This window comes from Pelodiscus sinensis, chromosome 25 (assembly GCF_052426305.1).
Source record: "Pelodiscus sinensis isolate ZL-2025 chromosome 25, ASM5242630v1, whole genome shotgun sequence".
Taxonomy (NCBI): domain Eukaryota; kingdom Metazoa; phylum Chordata; order Testudines; family Trionychidae; genus Pelodiscus; species Pelodiscus sinensis.
Window position 1 is genome coordinate 20,625,360 of NC_143076.1, and position 13,988 is coordinate 20,639,347.

The following is a 13,988-nucleotide window of genomic DNA, read 5'->3' on the forward strand; positions in this document are numbered from 1 at the left end:
CTGGACCCAACGTGGACCCTCGGGACACAGGCTGCTGGTTTATGCCTCAGCCCCCAGCCTTCCGGTGCCTGCAGCGCGGGTGAGAAGCCCGAGCTGGGGGTCGGGCTCTGAGAGGAGGGCGAGGGAGCAGGCAGGGGAGAGGACGGGGACGTATCAGGGAAAGGGGAAGATTTCCATGCCCCAAGCAGAAGATCTGGCGCAAGGTACCGAGCTTGGCAGTGGCTGGAGCTCTCACAGGGTAAGCGCCTGTCCCTGGGGCAACCGCCCCTACACTGACCTAATGAACACTTCACGTGCTGCTGCCCAAACACACTACTGACTGACTGTCCACTCAGCCACGCTCACAGTGCTGCACGGCAGCCTCTCCGCACGCAAACGCCACCGATCCAGGAGCTTGAGACTAGCTGTCGAGGGGGATTTCTGAGCTACACCTGCTCCAGCAGCGCAGCCAGCAGACCGGTAGGGTAAAGGGGTGTGGCAGCACGAAGCCGGAGTGCTGTGCGCTGACAGGGTAATGGAGCCTGGAGCCGGAGCCGGAGCGCTGTGCGCTGACAGGGTAATGGAGCGTGGCAGTATGGAGCTGGAGCCGGAGCGCTGTGCGCTGACAGGGTAGTGGAGCGTGGCAGCATGGAGCCGGAGCGCTGTGCGCTGACAGGGTAGCGGAGCGTGGCAGCACGGAGCCAGAGCGCTGTGCGCTGACAGGGTAATGGAGCATGGAGCCGGAGCCGGAGCGCTGTGCACTGACAGGGTAATGGAGCATGGCAGCACGGAGCCGGAGCGCTGTGCGCTGACAGGGTAGCGGAGCATGGCAGTATGGAGCTGGAGCCGGAGCGCTGTGCGCTGACAGGGTAATGGAGCGTGGCAGCACGGAGCCGAAGCGCTGTGCTGACAGGGTAATTGTGACAGCGTGTTGGGGTTTTCCCATCGCCTGCACCCCCCTAGTGGCATGAACAGACTCCACCAGCCAGTAGAACAGGGGAGTTTATTGCTTCCCCAGGATACAGCACAGCACAGATGTCATCTGGTTCCAGGAACTGGGGCTAGGAGACCTCAGTGCCCCCCTTGAGATGGGGGGTGTCTGGGCCCTACAATCCCAGCCCCCTCCCTAGCTCCTTCTCCCCTGCTTCCCAGACCGAAACTTAACTAACCCACTCCCAGCCCTGCCCCCAGCCAGGGCTCCACTCCCCTTCTTCCGATTGTTCCGCTCCCTGGGAGATAACTTGTCAGACAGGTCTGGAGCCCCCTTGCATAACGACTCATCCCCTGCCCTGCTGGGCCGTGCTGCAGCCAGTAGCCAGTCGGGGTCACACACAACCCAAGCCTAGCAACCAGCAATGTACCCACACTATGTCACAGTTATGGAGCGTGGCAGCACGGAGCCGGAGCGCTGTGCGCTGACAGGGTAGCGGAGCGTGGCAGCACGGAACTGGAGTGCTGTGCGCTGACAGGGTAGCGGAGCGTGGCAGCATGGAGGTGGAGCTGGAGCGCTGTGCGCTGACAGGGTAGCGGAGCGTGGCAGCATGGAGCCGGAGTGCTGTGCGCTGACAGGGTAGAGGAGCGTGGCAGCATGGAGCCGGAGCTGGAGCGCTGTGCGCTGACAGGGTAGTGGAGCGTGGCAGCACGGAGCCGGAGCGCTGTGCGCTGACAGGGTAGCGGAGCGTGGCAGCACGGAGCCGGAGCGCTGTGCGCTGACAGGGTAGAGGAGCGTGGCAGCATGGAGCCAGGGCGCTGTGCGCTGACAGGGTGGCGGAGCGTGGCAGCACGGAGCCGGAGCGCTGTGCGCTGACAGGGTAGCGGAGCGTGGCAGCATGGAGCCGGAGCGCTGTGCGCTGACAGGGTAGCGGAGCGTGGCAGCATGGAGCCGGAGCTGGAGCGCTGTGCGCTGACAGGGTAGCGGAGCGTGGCAGCACGGAGCCGGAGCGCTGTGCGCCGACAGGGTAGCGGAGCGTGGCAGCACGGAGCCGGAGCGCTGTGCGCCGACAGGGTAGCGGAGCGTGGCAGCACGGAGCCGGAGCGCTGTGCGCCGACAGGGTAGCGGAGCGTGGCAGCACGGAGCCGGAGCGCTGTGCGCCGACAGGGTAGCGGAGCGTGGCAGCACGGAGCCGGAGCGCTGTGCGCCGACAGGGTAGCGGAGCGTGGCAGCACGGAACCGGAGCGCTGTGCGCTGACAGGGTAGCGGAGTGTGGCAGCATGGAGCCGGAGCGCTGTGCGCTGACAGGGTAGTGGAGCGTGGCAGCACGGAGCCGGAGCGCTGTGCGCTGACAGGGTAGCGGAGCGTGGCAGCCTGCCCGGGGGGACGCAGGGGATCTAAGCGACAGGGTTCCGTGCTGATCATTTTTCCACTTGACTCTTCAGAAGTCTGAAGTTTATCTTGAAAAAGAACCCTGCAACCTGACTACCTAGTTCGAGCATCGTGTAGCCGCGCTGCACAGGGTTCGAACCAGCGGGGTTTTAGAAATGGCAGCGCCCCGCTTATGCAAATGAAGCCCGGGAAATTCAAATCCCGGCCTTCATTTGCAAGTGCGGTATGCCTACATTACCCTCCTAGTTGGAACTAGCGGGGCAGTGTAGACATACCCACAGAGTCACTCCAGAGCCGCAGACAGGAGGAGTCCCATACAACATAGAGCAAGACAGTGAGTAGAGCCCCCGCTACCGCACACAGGCCAAGCCCACAGCCCGTTCTCTCTGGTTTCACTCGGTCCTAGCTCAGGCCACGCCCCAGGCGCTGCCTGTAAACCCTGCGAAAAGGCTTCGGAAAGGTTCTTACTGACGCCAGCCTGCTCCCGGGCGTGAGCAATGGGCACATCCTGGGCGAATACCAGCCTACAGCGGCGTCTCCCCGCTCCGAGCTCACTGCAGCCAGGAGGGAGGGAGAAGACCGTTCTGGTCTAAGCCAGTGGTTCTCAGCTCGTTTCAGTCCACGGACCACCAGGCCAATCGAAAACAGTCCGCGGCCCACCGCCAGCACACGTAGCACCGGTCGACCGACGCAGCCACCGCTCAGCGCGACGGCAGCAGCTACACTGACGCTCAGAGCCCAGACGGACGTTACTGGCAACACAACGCGCTTGTGTCCCAGGTGACGCTATGGCTGACGCGCCGCGTGCGTGTGAACACGGCATAGAACAGCCTCACGGCGGCGCCAGCTCACACCGTGGGACTTGGACAATGTTTCTGTGGACCCCCGAAAACGTCACCATGGACCACCAGCTGAGCGCCACGGGTCTAAGCAAAGTGCACTTTGTCCTGCGCCCGAGGAGCAGCTGGACTCCCTGCGCCAGCCTGGACAAGGGATCTAAGCAACTGCTAGACTATCCAATAAGCCGAGGCTCATGGGGTAGTCCAAGTCAACTAGTCGCTGCCCTGCAACAGAGGCACCAAGGGGGGCAGCAGGAGCCAGTGCTGGGGGGACCAGCTTAAAAGCCGGCTCCCTGCAGCACCGTCTCCGTGGGGGGGCGGAGGCGCAGCAGCGAACCCGCGCTAATGGGGAACGCAGTGGTCCCACTGGTGCGGGGTCCCCGCTGCTGCGCCTCCGCCACGGGCGGCTCTTGTACTTTTCAAAGGCTGCGGCGCAGAGGAGCCCCCTCCCGTCGACTACTCGATTAGCCAATTAATCGACATTTAACATCCCTAGTCTGGACGGGCTCTGACAAACAGGAAACACCGTTTTCGGGGGTTTTTTTTGGTGCCTCTTCTCTCCATTCGGTTCTTGGAGGTTTTGTGCCAGCAGAGTTGTTTCCTTTTTCCATTCAATTTAGCAAACGAGGTCTTTTCCCATCGAAGCCCAAGTGAGAATCGGAAAGTCAACGTCAGACCAAGCCAGCTGCAGAACTGTCACGGTTCTCACTCGCGACAGAACAGCATCGGTTTGGGGTGAGAAAAGAGCCCGTTTCTCTCTCAAATGGGCATGGCTGCATGAAATGTCAAAGGCTTTTCATACAAGCGACTGACAAGTGGTTTCGTGAGCCTGAAATGAAAGGGGAAAAGCAAAAATGTCAGCAGCTGCACCCCCCCTTTTCCACAGCCCTGCTGCCCTGCACAGCCAGTGTGGGCCCTCGAGCAAAGTGGGGAGAGGGCAGGCTCCACACTCCCAGAAGGGGCGGGGCCACTAGTGGAAGGGGCGGAGCTGCTCGTGAAAGGGGCGGAGCAGCCAGCTTCCTGCACCCGCAACGCCTAGAGCCACATGAAGCACATGGCACGGTGCTCTGGTGGTGATTTGAGGGACCCACAGCTGGCCTCTTTGAATCACCAGGCCTGGGGACAACGTCCCCCTTTGCCCCCCTGTGTCAGTGGGCCTGGCCCTGCACTCCCTTGCGCCTTTAGTGTGAGCTAGCCGAGCGGTTGTTATTTGCTGGCTGCTGGGCACCCATTGTCCAGGCATCCTGGCAGCCGGGCACTGTGTGAGTCAGAACAACAGCTGCAGGAGTGGCTGTGTTCTCTCAGGCAGATCTGCGCCGTCTGTCACTGGGCTCCACACGCCAACCTACGTTTAACAAACACCGATGGTAAATGTTTGTCCCCGCAGAACCGCTCCATCTGCGACCACCAGCACCACTAACACACGTGCACACAGATCCCCGCCCGGCAGCTCCCTCTGACTTGAATCAAAACACGAGTTCCCCCTGGTCTCCTTTCCCGCATACCGAGAGCCAGATGCAATTAGCAAAACCCCATTCGCTTCTTCCACTGTCATCATCATGGGAACAGCCAGTAAGTCAGTCGTGTGCCTGGACAGGTATGTGCTTGTGATCATTTTGCAAGCTGGGCTACACACGTGCACATGCGTGTAAACACACATGCAGGCACCCGCACCAGGATTCTGATGCTATCCCAATGGATTAGCCACCTAAACACCTTGATATGCTAGTTGTCTATGCTGTGATTCTTGCTTCCTCTGACTATCCACAAGGCAGGAGGTAAGAGCGCACGAGGCATTTGAGAGAGAAAATTCCTGGGCCAAGGCAAAAGGCAGCTTGGGATCACAAGGTCACTTGTCCTGGCGAAGAGCAGGGATGTAAAACCCGGTTAATCAGTTAACTGGTTAGGTGTTAGATCAACCGAACGTTTGACCAGTGAACCGACTAAGCGGGATCCCGGTGGGGGACTGCTCACGCCCAGTTAACCTTTCACATCTCTAGTGGAGGAAAGGACAGAGGATGACAAAATAAGGGGAAGATCTGATGCAAACAGTCAAATGAAAGAGTCCCGTTCACTCACATCCTGCAATAGCACCCAGCTAAAGAGGGACACATCTTTCAAGTGTGATATACAACGCCAGAAGTCTAAATAATGAGGTAGGTGAACTAGCGTGCGTCATACTGCAGAAGGATATTGATATAACAGGCATCACAGAAACCTGGTGGAATGAGGACACTCAATGGGACACAGTCATACCAGGGTACAAAATACATCAGACGGGCAGAACAGGTCGTGCGGGTGGGGAGGGGCACTATACGTGAAAGAAAAATGTAGAATCAAATGAACCAAAAATCATAATAATCTGTGGAGCTCCACCTCTCTCCTAGAGCAGGAAGGGACCTCGAGAGTCATCGAGTCCAGTCCCCTGCCCTCATGGCAGGACCAAGCACCTTCCCTGACAGATTTGCGTCAGATCCCTAAATGCCCCCCCCCCCCCCCCCAAGACTGCACTCACAACCCTGGCTTTGGCAGGCCAATGCTCAAACCACTGAGCAATCCCTCCACCCCAAAATGTTCCATAGAATCACGATGGGTAGTAATTCCACGCTCCAATCATAAGAATCTGGCAGCAGGGATATATGACAGACCACCTGACCAGGATAGCCACAGTGACTGTGAGATGCTAGGGGAGATCAAAGAGGCTATGAAATTAAAAGACTCGATAATAGTGGGGGATTTCCACGCTCTCCATACTCGCTGGGAACACGTCACCTCAGGACGGGATGCAGAGAACATTTCTTGATACCTTAAATGGCTGCTTCTTAGAGCAGCTGGTTCTGGAATCCGCAAGGGGAGAGGCTAGTCTTGATTTAGTCCTGAGCAGCACACAGGATCTGGTCTAAGAGGTGACTATAACTGGACCACGTGGAAATAATGGCCATAATATAAATGTAATGTCCCTGTGATGGGAAAAACCCCTCAGCAGCCCAACACTGTGGCATTCAATTTCAGAAAGGAGAACCATACAAAATTGAGGAGGTTAGTTTAACAGACATTAAAAGGTCCAGTGACAAAAGTGAATCCCTGCAAGCTGCATGGAAACTTTTCAAAGACACCACAATAGAGGCCCAACTTACGTGTACACCCCCAAAGTAAGAAACACAGTCAGAGAACCCAAAAAAGTGCCACCGTGGCTTAACAACCCAGTAAAAGAAGCCATGAGGGATAAAGGGCATTGTTTAAAAAGTGGAAATTAAACCCTAGTGAAGAAACTAGAAAGGAGCATAAACTCTGTCAAATGAAGTGTGACAATATAATTAGGAAGGCCAACAAGGAATTTGGAGAACAGCTAGCCTAAACTTAAATAGCAAATAAATAAATAAAAACTTTAAAAATTAAGTCTGATAAGGTCATTGTGGAAAAACTAAATGAATTCTTTGCTTCTGTCTTCACGGCTAAGGACATGAGACAGATTCCCAAACTTGAGACACATTCTTTTTAGGTAACAAATTTCAGAAACTTTCCCAGACTGAGGTGTTATTACAGGAGGTTTTGGAACAAGAGAGATCTTGGAGTCATTGTGCATAGTTCTCTGAAAATATCCACTCAGTGTACAGCAGCAATCAAGAAAAGTAAACAGAATGTTTGGAATAAGAAAGGGATAGAGAATAAAGACCGAGAATATCTTATTGCTTTTATATAAATCCACAGTTTATATAAATCCAGATGTGGATCCAAAAAGGGTATTTGGCAGTGGAAAAAGTTCAGAAAAGAGCAACAAAAATGATTACAGGTATGGAACAGCTGCCATATGAGAGATTAATAATAATGAGACTTTTCAGCTAGGAAAAGAGGCAGCGAAGAGGGGATATGATAAAGGTCTATAAAATCATGGCTGGCGTGAAGAAAGTAAACAAGGAAAAGTTATTTACTTGTGTTATGGGAGCAAGAACTAGGGAGTCACCAAATGAAACTAACAGGCAGCAGGTTTAAACAAACAAAATGAAATATTTCTTCATAGAATGCAGTCAACCTGTGGAACTCCTTGCCAGGGGATGATGTGAAGTCCAAACCAATCACAGGATTGTAAAAAGAGCTAGATAAATTGATTGAGGTTAGGTCCGTCAATAGCTATTAGCCAGAATGGGCAGGAATAGTGTCCCTGGCCTCTGTCTGTCAGAGGCTGGGAATGGCTGACAGAGGAGGGATCACGTGATGATTGCCTGCTCTGTTCACTCCCTCTGGGGCACCTGGCATTAGCCACTGTGGGCAGACAGGTCACTGGGCTGGATGGACCTTTGGTCTGACCCAGTCTGGCCGTTCTCATGTTCTTATGCACATTCACAGATAAAGGCTGGAAGCATTCTACTGGCTTGGCTCTGCGTGGGGTCTGGTCCATGGGCAGACTATGGGGGTGCTTGGGGGGACAGCACCTTCCCCGAAATGCACCAGGCTACTCTGCAAACTGGGTGTAATGGAATGCCCACTGCAGCTGACTCTCAGTGGCCTTTGCATCAGGCCCTTCCATTTGCAGAGTGACACTGCAGCCAGAATTGGGACGCCTGTGCCAGTCACCAGGAGCCACTCCACTCCCGGGGACCGTTTCACTCATTTAGCGGGGGCGGCAACCTGCCTCCCGTGCGAACCCCAGTGGGAAAGCCATGCTCCTGCGCTGGGGTCAGGCCTCCAGGAAAGCTGGTGAGGGTCTGTCTACACTACCCCGCTAGTTCGAACTAGGAGGGTAATGTAGGCATACCGCACTTGCAAATGAAGCCCGGGATTTGAATTTCCCGGGCTTCATTTGCATAAGCCGGACGCCGCCATTTTTAAATCCCGGCTGCTTCGAACCCCATGCCACGCGGCACGAACTAGGTAGTTCGGACTAGGCTTCCTAGTTCGAACTACCGTTACTCCTCATTCCACGATAAGTGCGGTATGCCTACATTACCCCGCTAGTTCGAACTACCGGGTAGTGTAGACATACCCTGGGAGAGGCAGACCCACGCAGGGAAAAGAGGCCAGAACGCAGATACACGCTACCCCACCTCTCCCACGGCCACGCCCAAGGCAGGCTGGTCTCTCAACTGCATGATCACAGGGGCACTGCGCCTTCTGCGCCACGCTCCGGAGCATAGTAAAAGTCAAATCTCTCTCCCCATTTCCTCATTCTCTCTTAAAAATCCCCCCTCCTAATTTTTCGTCTTCCTCAGGTAAGTGAGGCAGGGCGGAGCGAAAGCCAGGCAGACAAACAGTATGTTCTGGAGGCTGGTCAGCCCCTTAAAATACTGAAAACTCCTCAAGAAGAAGGAGGCAATTTGTAAGAGACTTGAAAAGAATTTTAAACATTTATTTTTAATCATTTCAAACAGATCAGCCCCTGTCAAGCCTCAGCTCTCAGAATTCATGCTGGGCAGCCGCCTTCTTCCCTCATGAGTCCTCGGGACATCTCTCAAAGCTCACACCAAGTTAAAATCTCCCCAAAGCCCGTGACAGGGCTGCTCAGTTGCCCGCAGGACGTACGAGCGGTTGTGAGGGAACGGACATTTGCAGCTATGCAGATCTGTGCTCTTCTGCCATTTCACGTCAGCGTCACTGTGGCTTCTCATGCAGTTATTGTTCCTCTCTCTCTTGCTCCTCGCTGATAGGTTTCCAGCCTACACCCTTGGAGCATGCAAGACACCGCTCACAACTTTCCAGGTCTGCACTGATTCACGAGCTGCCGGCACGGGAGACACAAGACAGCTTTTGCTAAGACGAATCCGTCCCTTGCAGGCGCGGGAGAGCTGCCAAAAGCAGGGGACGGTCAAAGGAATCCGAGTGCTCTTTGGGAGACACAGGGTCCCACCCCCAATCCAGACTGCCACACGCCACGGAGCCCCATGGCTCACTTGTGAAACGGGTCAATCCAACGCCATGAGATCACGCTGGACAAAACAACAGTGAGGTTGTGTTCCTCCGCCTCCCCTGGCCCTCAGCCCTATCTTTGACTAATAAGACCATGCAAAACAAATCTTCTGCAGGTTTTTTCCCTGGCTCCCGGCAAGCTTGTCCTAACACATCAAGGAATGGTTGCCAAATCAGTTGAGAGGTATTTGTCTTGGCCCTCAGTCCTCAGCCTGTCAACATGACGTTCATCTCGTAACACAGAACTTGGCAGCCCGAAAACTGCTGGTCCCTTATCCGAGGAGTCTCTCCACGGGGATTAGTGCTGTGCTAATGGCAGAGCAAGTGAGCGCATGCACTGCGAGGGAGGGGAATGGGGAAAATAAAACCCAAAGGAAGAACTTGCCCGTTTACTGCTGGGCAGTGGTGATTCTGCTGAGACTGCTCCTCGGAGTCATTCCCTCTGTGCATGTAACACCTGCGAGACATCGGTAACTATCCTATGCAAATATACCTCTACCTCTTCCTGCTGCCCCCGCCTGTCTGTTTGCTCGTCGGTGGCATGCTGGCTAACTCCTGGATGGCGAGGTCCCTTGGCCAGGAACCGCTCCTGGCCCAGCAATAATGAACCAACAGGACTTGGCACGATCTGGTTTGTGAAATCTCTCTCCTGGGAAGCGGGTAAGTTAGTTCTACCCCCTTGCTGATATTGGCAATACTGGGAAACTTTCCCCGTCACCAGCCTGTCAAAGAATCCACCCCCCGCCTCCCCGTCTAAAGCGATTTCCTCTCGTTTTCAAAAGGAAGGGCTACTCGCTGCACATACATAACCAAAAGCACCCTGGGGAGAGGCCATCCCCGCTGTGTCCTTGGTAACACCCCCAGCAGAGACACGCGCCGCGCACTTCTCGGCCTGAGTCTTCTGGCTGGCTCTGCCTAGAATCGTGCTTTGCACTTATGCTCCAGTCTGAGCAAGTGCCAGCACCGGCCCTTGAGTCGTTCGCAGCCATGGACAGACACCACGAGGGCAGACACGAGAGAGCAAGACATTTAAGTTTCCAGTCTGATTTTTTAAGAACATAAGAACGGCCAGACGGGGTCAGACCAAAGGCCCATCCAGCCCAGCGCCCTGGCTGCCGACAGCGGCCAGCGCCAGGTGCCCCAGAGGGAGGGAACACAACAGGGAATCGTCACGTGATCCCTCCCGTCACCCATTCCCAGCTTTTGGAAAACAGGCTAGGAATAGCAGTTGATGGACCTGTCCGCTACGAGGGTTGTCCCCTCTGCAAAAGTTTAAACTCCTGACAAAGTCATGCACATGTGCACTATCTTCTGGAAGCTGGCATGTGTGGAGCAAGCCCACAGACTGAACTCCTACAGTGACACAAATCTCACAGCAACCAACTCACCCCACATCAGTCAGACCCCCGCGAGTCACAGCGAACATCGTAACACTGAGCTTGTTTCATACACTGCCTCTGAGCCTGGAATTAGTAACTATTGTCCTTGGGTGTCAGTGTCTAGAACAGCGTTGAGAATGTACAATGTTCTCTCTCCTTCCTCAGCTCCTGTCCCCCTGCTGCTCAACTCAAAGTCTAGACTGCAGGCTTCTTTCGGGAGAAGCTTTTCTGGAAGAGATCTTCCAAAAAAACTTCTTCCAAAAGAGAGCGTCCACACTGCCAAAGCGCACTGAAAAAGCAATCTGCTTTTCGAAAGATAGCGTCCACAATGATTGGACGCTATCTCGCATGTAAGTTGTGATTACCAGGACACCTATGCTTTTTCTTGGAGGCCTCTTCTTCTGAAAAAAACCCTCTTCCGCATCCACACATGCCTTTTTCCAAACGAGCTTTTTCGGATAAAGGCTTCTTCCTCATTTACCGCTGTCAGAAAAACCCCTCTGTTCTTTTGACTTTCTATTGAAAGAACCCTCTACAGTGTGCACATAAGTGTAGTTTTTCCAGAAAAACTCTGCAGTGCAGACATACCCAAAGACACATTGTATTTCTGAAGAGACATTTTCCATACGGAAAAGGGAATTTACTTCTCCAGAGTTTCCCTCTGGATAGTGCTTTTTGTTTTCAAAACAGAGGTAGACTGTTTTCAGTAGCACCTACAGGAGCAGAAATGTCATGTTGTGCTGAGACCAGAGCACACAATGACACCTCCTGGCAGCAGACTGATTGAAATGGTACAAGGGGGACTGTAATGTAAGTCATAATCCGCATGCAGCTTTGAAAACATTTCTTCACAAGCGGCTCTTTTATACTGCGAAGCTTACACAGATCCAGATATGCCACCTGTCACTGCCCTTCCCGCAAATCAGCCCTTCAGGATCTCAACTTCAGCCGAGAGTCAGATATACAATTTTCAGGATTCTTTAATTAAGGATTAAACATATAGCTAGATCTAGATATTGCCTCCCTTTATCTCTTTGGGATAAAGTGTTTGATTTGTTTATAGTACTTTAGCTTTATTCAATATTTAATAACATAGGCAAAAATATTTCCAAATATTTTGATACACACAACTAGATACTCCTTTGCTCTTCTCCAAATTTACATGCAATTAGCCAAGAAGATTTTTTGGGGGGAAAGGGGAGAGTGTAAAATCTGATCCAAAGGACTGCATTCTGGAAGTGCATATGAGAACGTGTGTGAGTGGATGTGTGGGTGTGGTCTGTGATTGTGAGATGATGTCTGTACAACTGCATGTGTATGAGTGTATCAGAGGACAGCTGTGAGGCTGTCTGGGCACGTGCCCCGATGAGTATGCAAGATGAGGTGTGCGTGTCAGAGAGAGACTGTGCAAGATGGTGCCTGTGTTAGCGAGAGTGACTGTGCGTGTGTGGAAGTGGGTGTGCATTAGAAGATGCCCGGGAGACTGTCCACCTGGCACTGATAATTGTAAGGTCTCCCTGCCCTTGCTCTGTGTGTGTTTGCAGTGTGCGCAGGCTTGTGTGACTGCCCGGGAGAAGGGGAGCAGGCAAGACAAGAGCATCCTTCTAGAGGAGGCAGGGATAACTGGTATCCAGGCAACTCTGTGAAAGAGGGAGAACCATGGTACCAGGGTGTTGGCATGGCAACTACAAGGCAGGTCACGTGCCTGGAACAGCCGGGCTCACAATGAAAGAGACAGAGACATGTGCACACGCGGCGCCAACAAGTGGCAAGGCGGGAGGCAGCCAGGGGAAGCACCGTGAACAATGGGGCTCCTGCCAGCCGCCTGCTCCCAGCACCGGGCACCCTCCTGTGCCAGCCCAGCCCATGCCACGGACAAAGCACTGCCCTGCCACGCAGACAGGGCAGCAGGAGGGATACACAGGAGGAGATGGGGGGGCAGTGCAGGCCCCCCAGCTCCCAGGGGGGGCACAATGTACGCTCCCCCAACCTCCTAAAGGGGGAGACTTGGTGGAGCTCGGCGGGGGGGGGAGAGGGGGCAGGCTGCACAGGGAGGGGGATTCGGGGGGGGGGGGGGGAGGGCAGGCTGCACAGGGAGGGGGATTCGGGGGGGAGGGCAGGCTGCACAGGGAGGGAGATTCGGGGGGGGAGGGCAGGCTGCACAGGGAGGGAGATTCGGGGGGGGGGAGGGCAGGCTGCACAGGGAGGGGGATTCGGGGGGGAGGGCAGGCTGCACAGGGAGGGGGATTCGGGGGGGGGAGGGCAGGCTGCACAGGGAGGGGGATTCGGGGGGGGGAGGGCAGGCTGCACAGGGAGGGGGATTCGGGGGGGGGGGGGCAGGCTGCCCCGGGGGCGAGGGCTGCAGACGGAGGGAGCAGGGCGGGGGCTGTCGGGGCACGGCCCATGGCCAGCAAGGGCCTGGCTGCTCCGAAGTACTTAACTCCCAGGTCACGTCGCCTGGAGCAGGACAGACCCAGCCGCCTCCCAGCCCCTTGTAAACAGCTGCGGCCCGGCGCTCGCCTGACAATCCGGAGGGTGCGGTCCCGGGCCAGACAGGCCGGCGCGGGGGCGGGAGGCCCCGGCGGGGGCGGCAAGAGACTTGTTTCAACGTCAAAACAACAGCCAGAGGAGACGCGCCCGGCGGGTCCGGACCCGGGCGCCCCTTCCCCCCGCCCTGGCTGCACCTGGAATGCGGGCCCCGGGGGGGCTCAGCCCGGGAACTGGGGCGCGCAGCCCCCCAGGAGCCGCCCCCGCCCCGAGCGTGCGGCGCCTTCTGCAGCCAGCGCCCCGCAGCCCGGCCGCCGCCGGCCCCGACTCCCTGTTCCAAAAATCCATTTAATATCGAGCTCTCAGGAGCCGGGCACAAGCGGGCGGAACCGCCCAGCCGGGCAGGAAACTTCCCCAGGCCCCGAGAGCCCCCCTACCTCGCTCAGTGCCCGCAGGGTCCGGGGCGCAAGGGACCGGGCGCGGCTGCTCCGCCTCCGTCTGGCGAGGAGCGGGTCCGGGGCGTGCGGGGCTGGGCGTGCGGGAGCCCAGATAGCGCGGCGGCAGCTGGCTGGCGAGTGGCTCTTTCCCGGCGGTTTCAAAGCGCCGTGGCCGCGCTGGCGAGGCGCGCCGAGGGCAGGGGCATGGCTGGGGGGCGGGGGCGCACAGGGGGACGGACGGGAGGGGAGGGGCGTGGCGGGGGCGCACAGAGGAACGGGCGGAGAGGGGCGGGGGCGCACAGCGGGACTGGCCGGGAGGGGAGGGGCGTGGCGGGGGCGCACAGCGGGACTGGCCGGGCGGGACGGGGGCGCACAGCGGGACTGGCCGGGAGGGGAGGGGCGTGGCGGGGGCGCACAGGGGGACGGGCGGGGAGGGGCTGACGAGAAGCTGTTGCGTGAGGAGGGAGCGCGGGGCCGGGGGCAGAGGGAAACGCTGCCTCCCACTTGGGCAGGGATCGAAGGCGGGGAAGGGGCGCGCCGGGCCCCGAGCTAGGGGCGCTCCAGGGAGCGAGTGCAGACGCCCTTAGCCGGGGGTGACGCTCCCTGCGACTCCTCGGGGATTCCAGCGCCGAGACGCAGC

At 56.5% G+C, this 13,988-nt stretch overlaps 1 protein-coding gene across 1 annotated transcript in view; it reads right to left on the bottom strand.

Moving 5' to 3' along the window:
- Positions 1-13,588, bottom strand: part of LOC102455176 (FXYD domain-containing ion transport regulator 6) — a 30,684-nt gene extending 17,096 nt beyond the window's left edge. The window contains exon 1 of the mRNA XM_075909695.2: positions 13,349-13,588. The gene's annotated coding sequence lies outside the window, so the exon portion shown is untranslated. The remainder of the gene's footprint in view (positions 1-13,348) is intronic.
- Between the last annotated feature and the right edge of the window lie 400 nt (positions 13,589-13,988).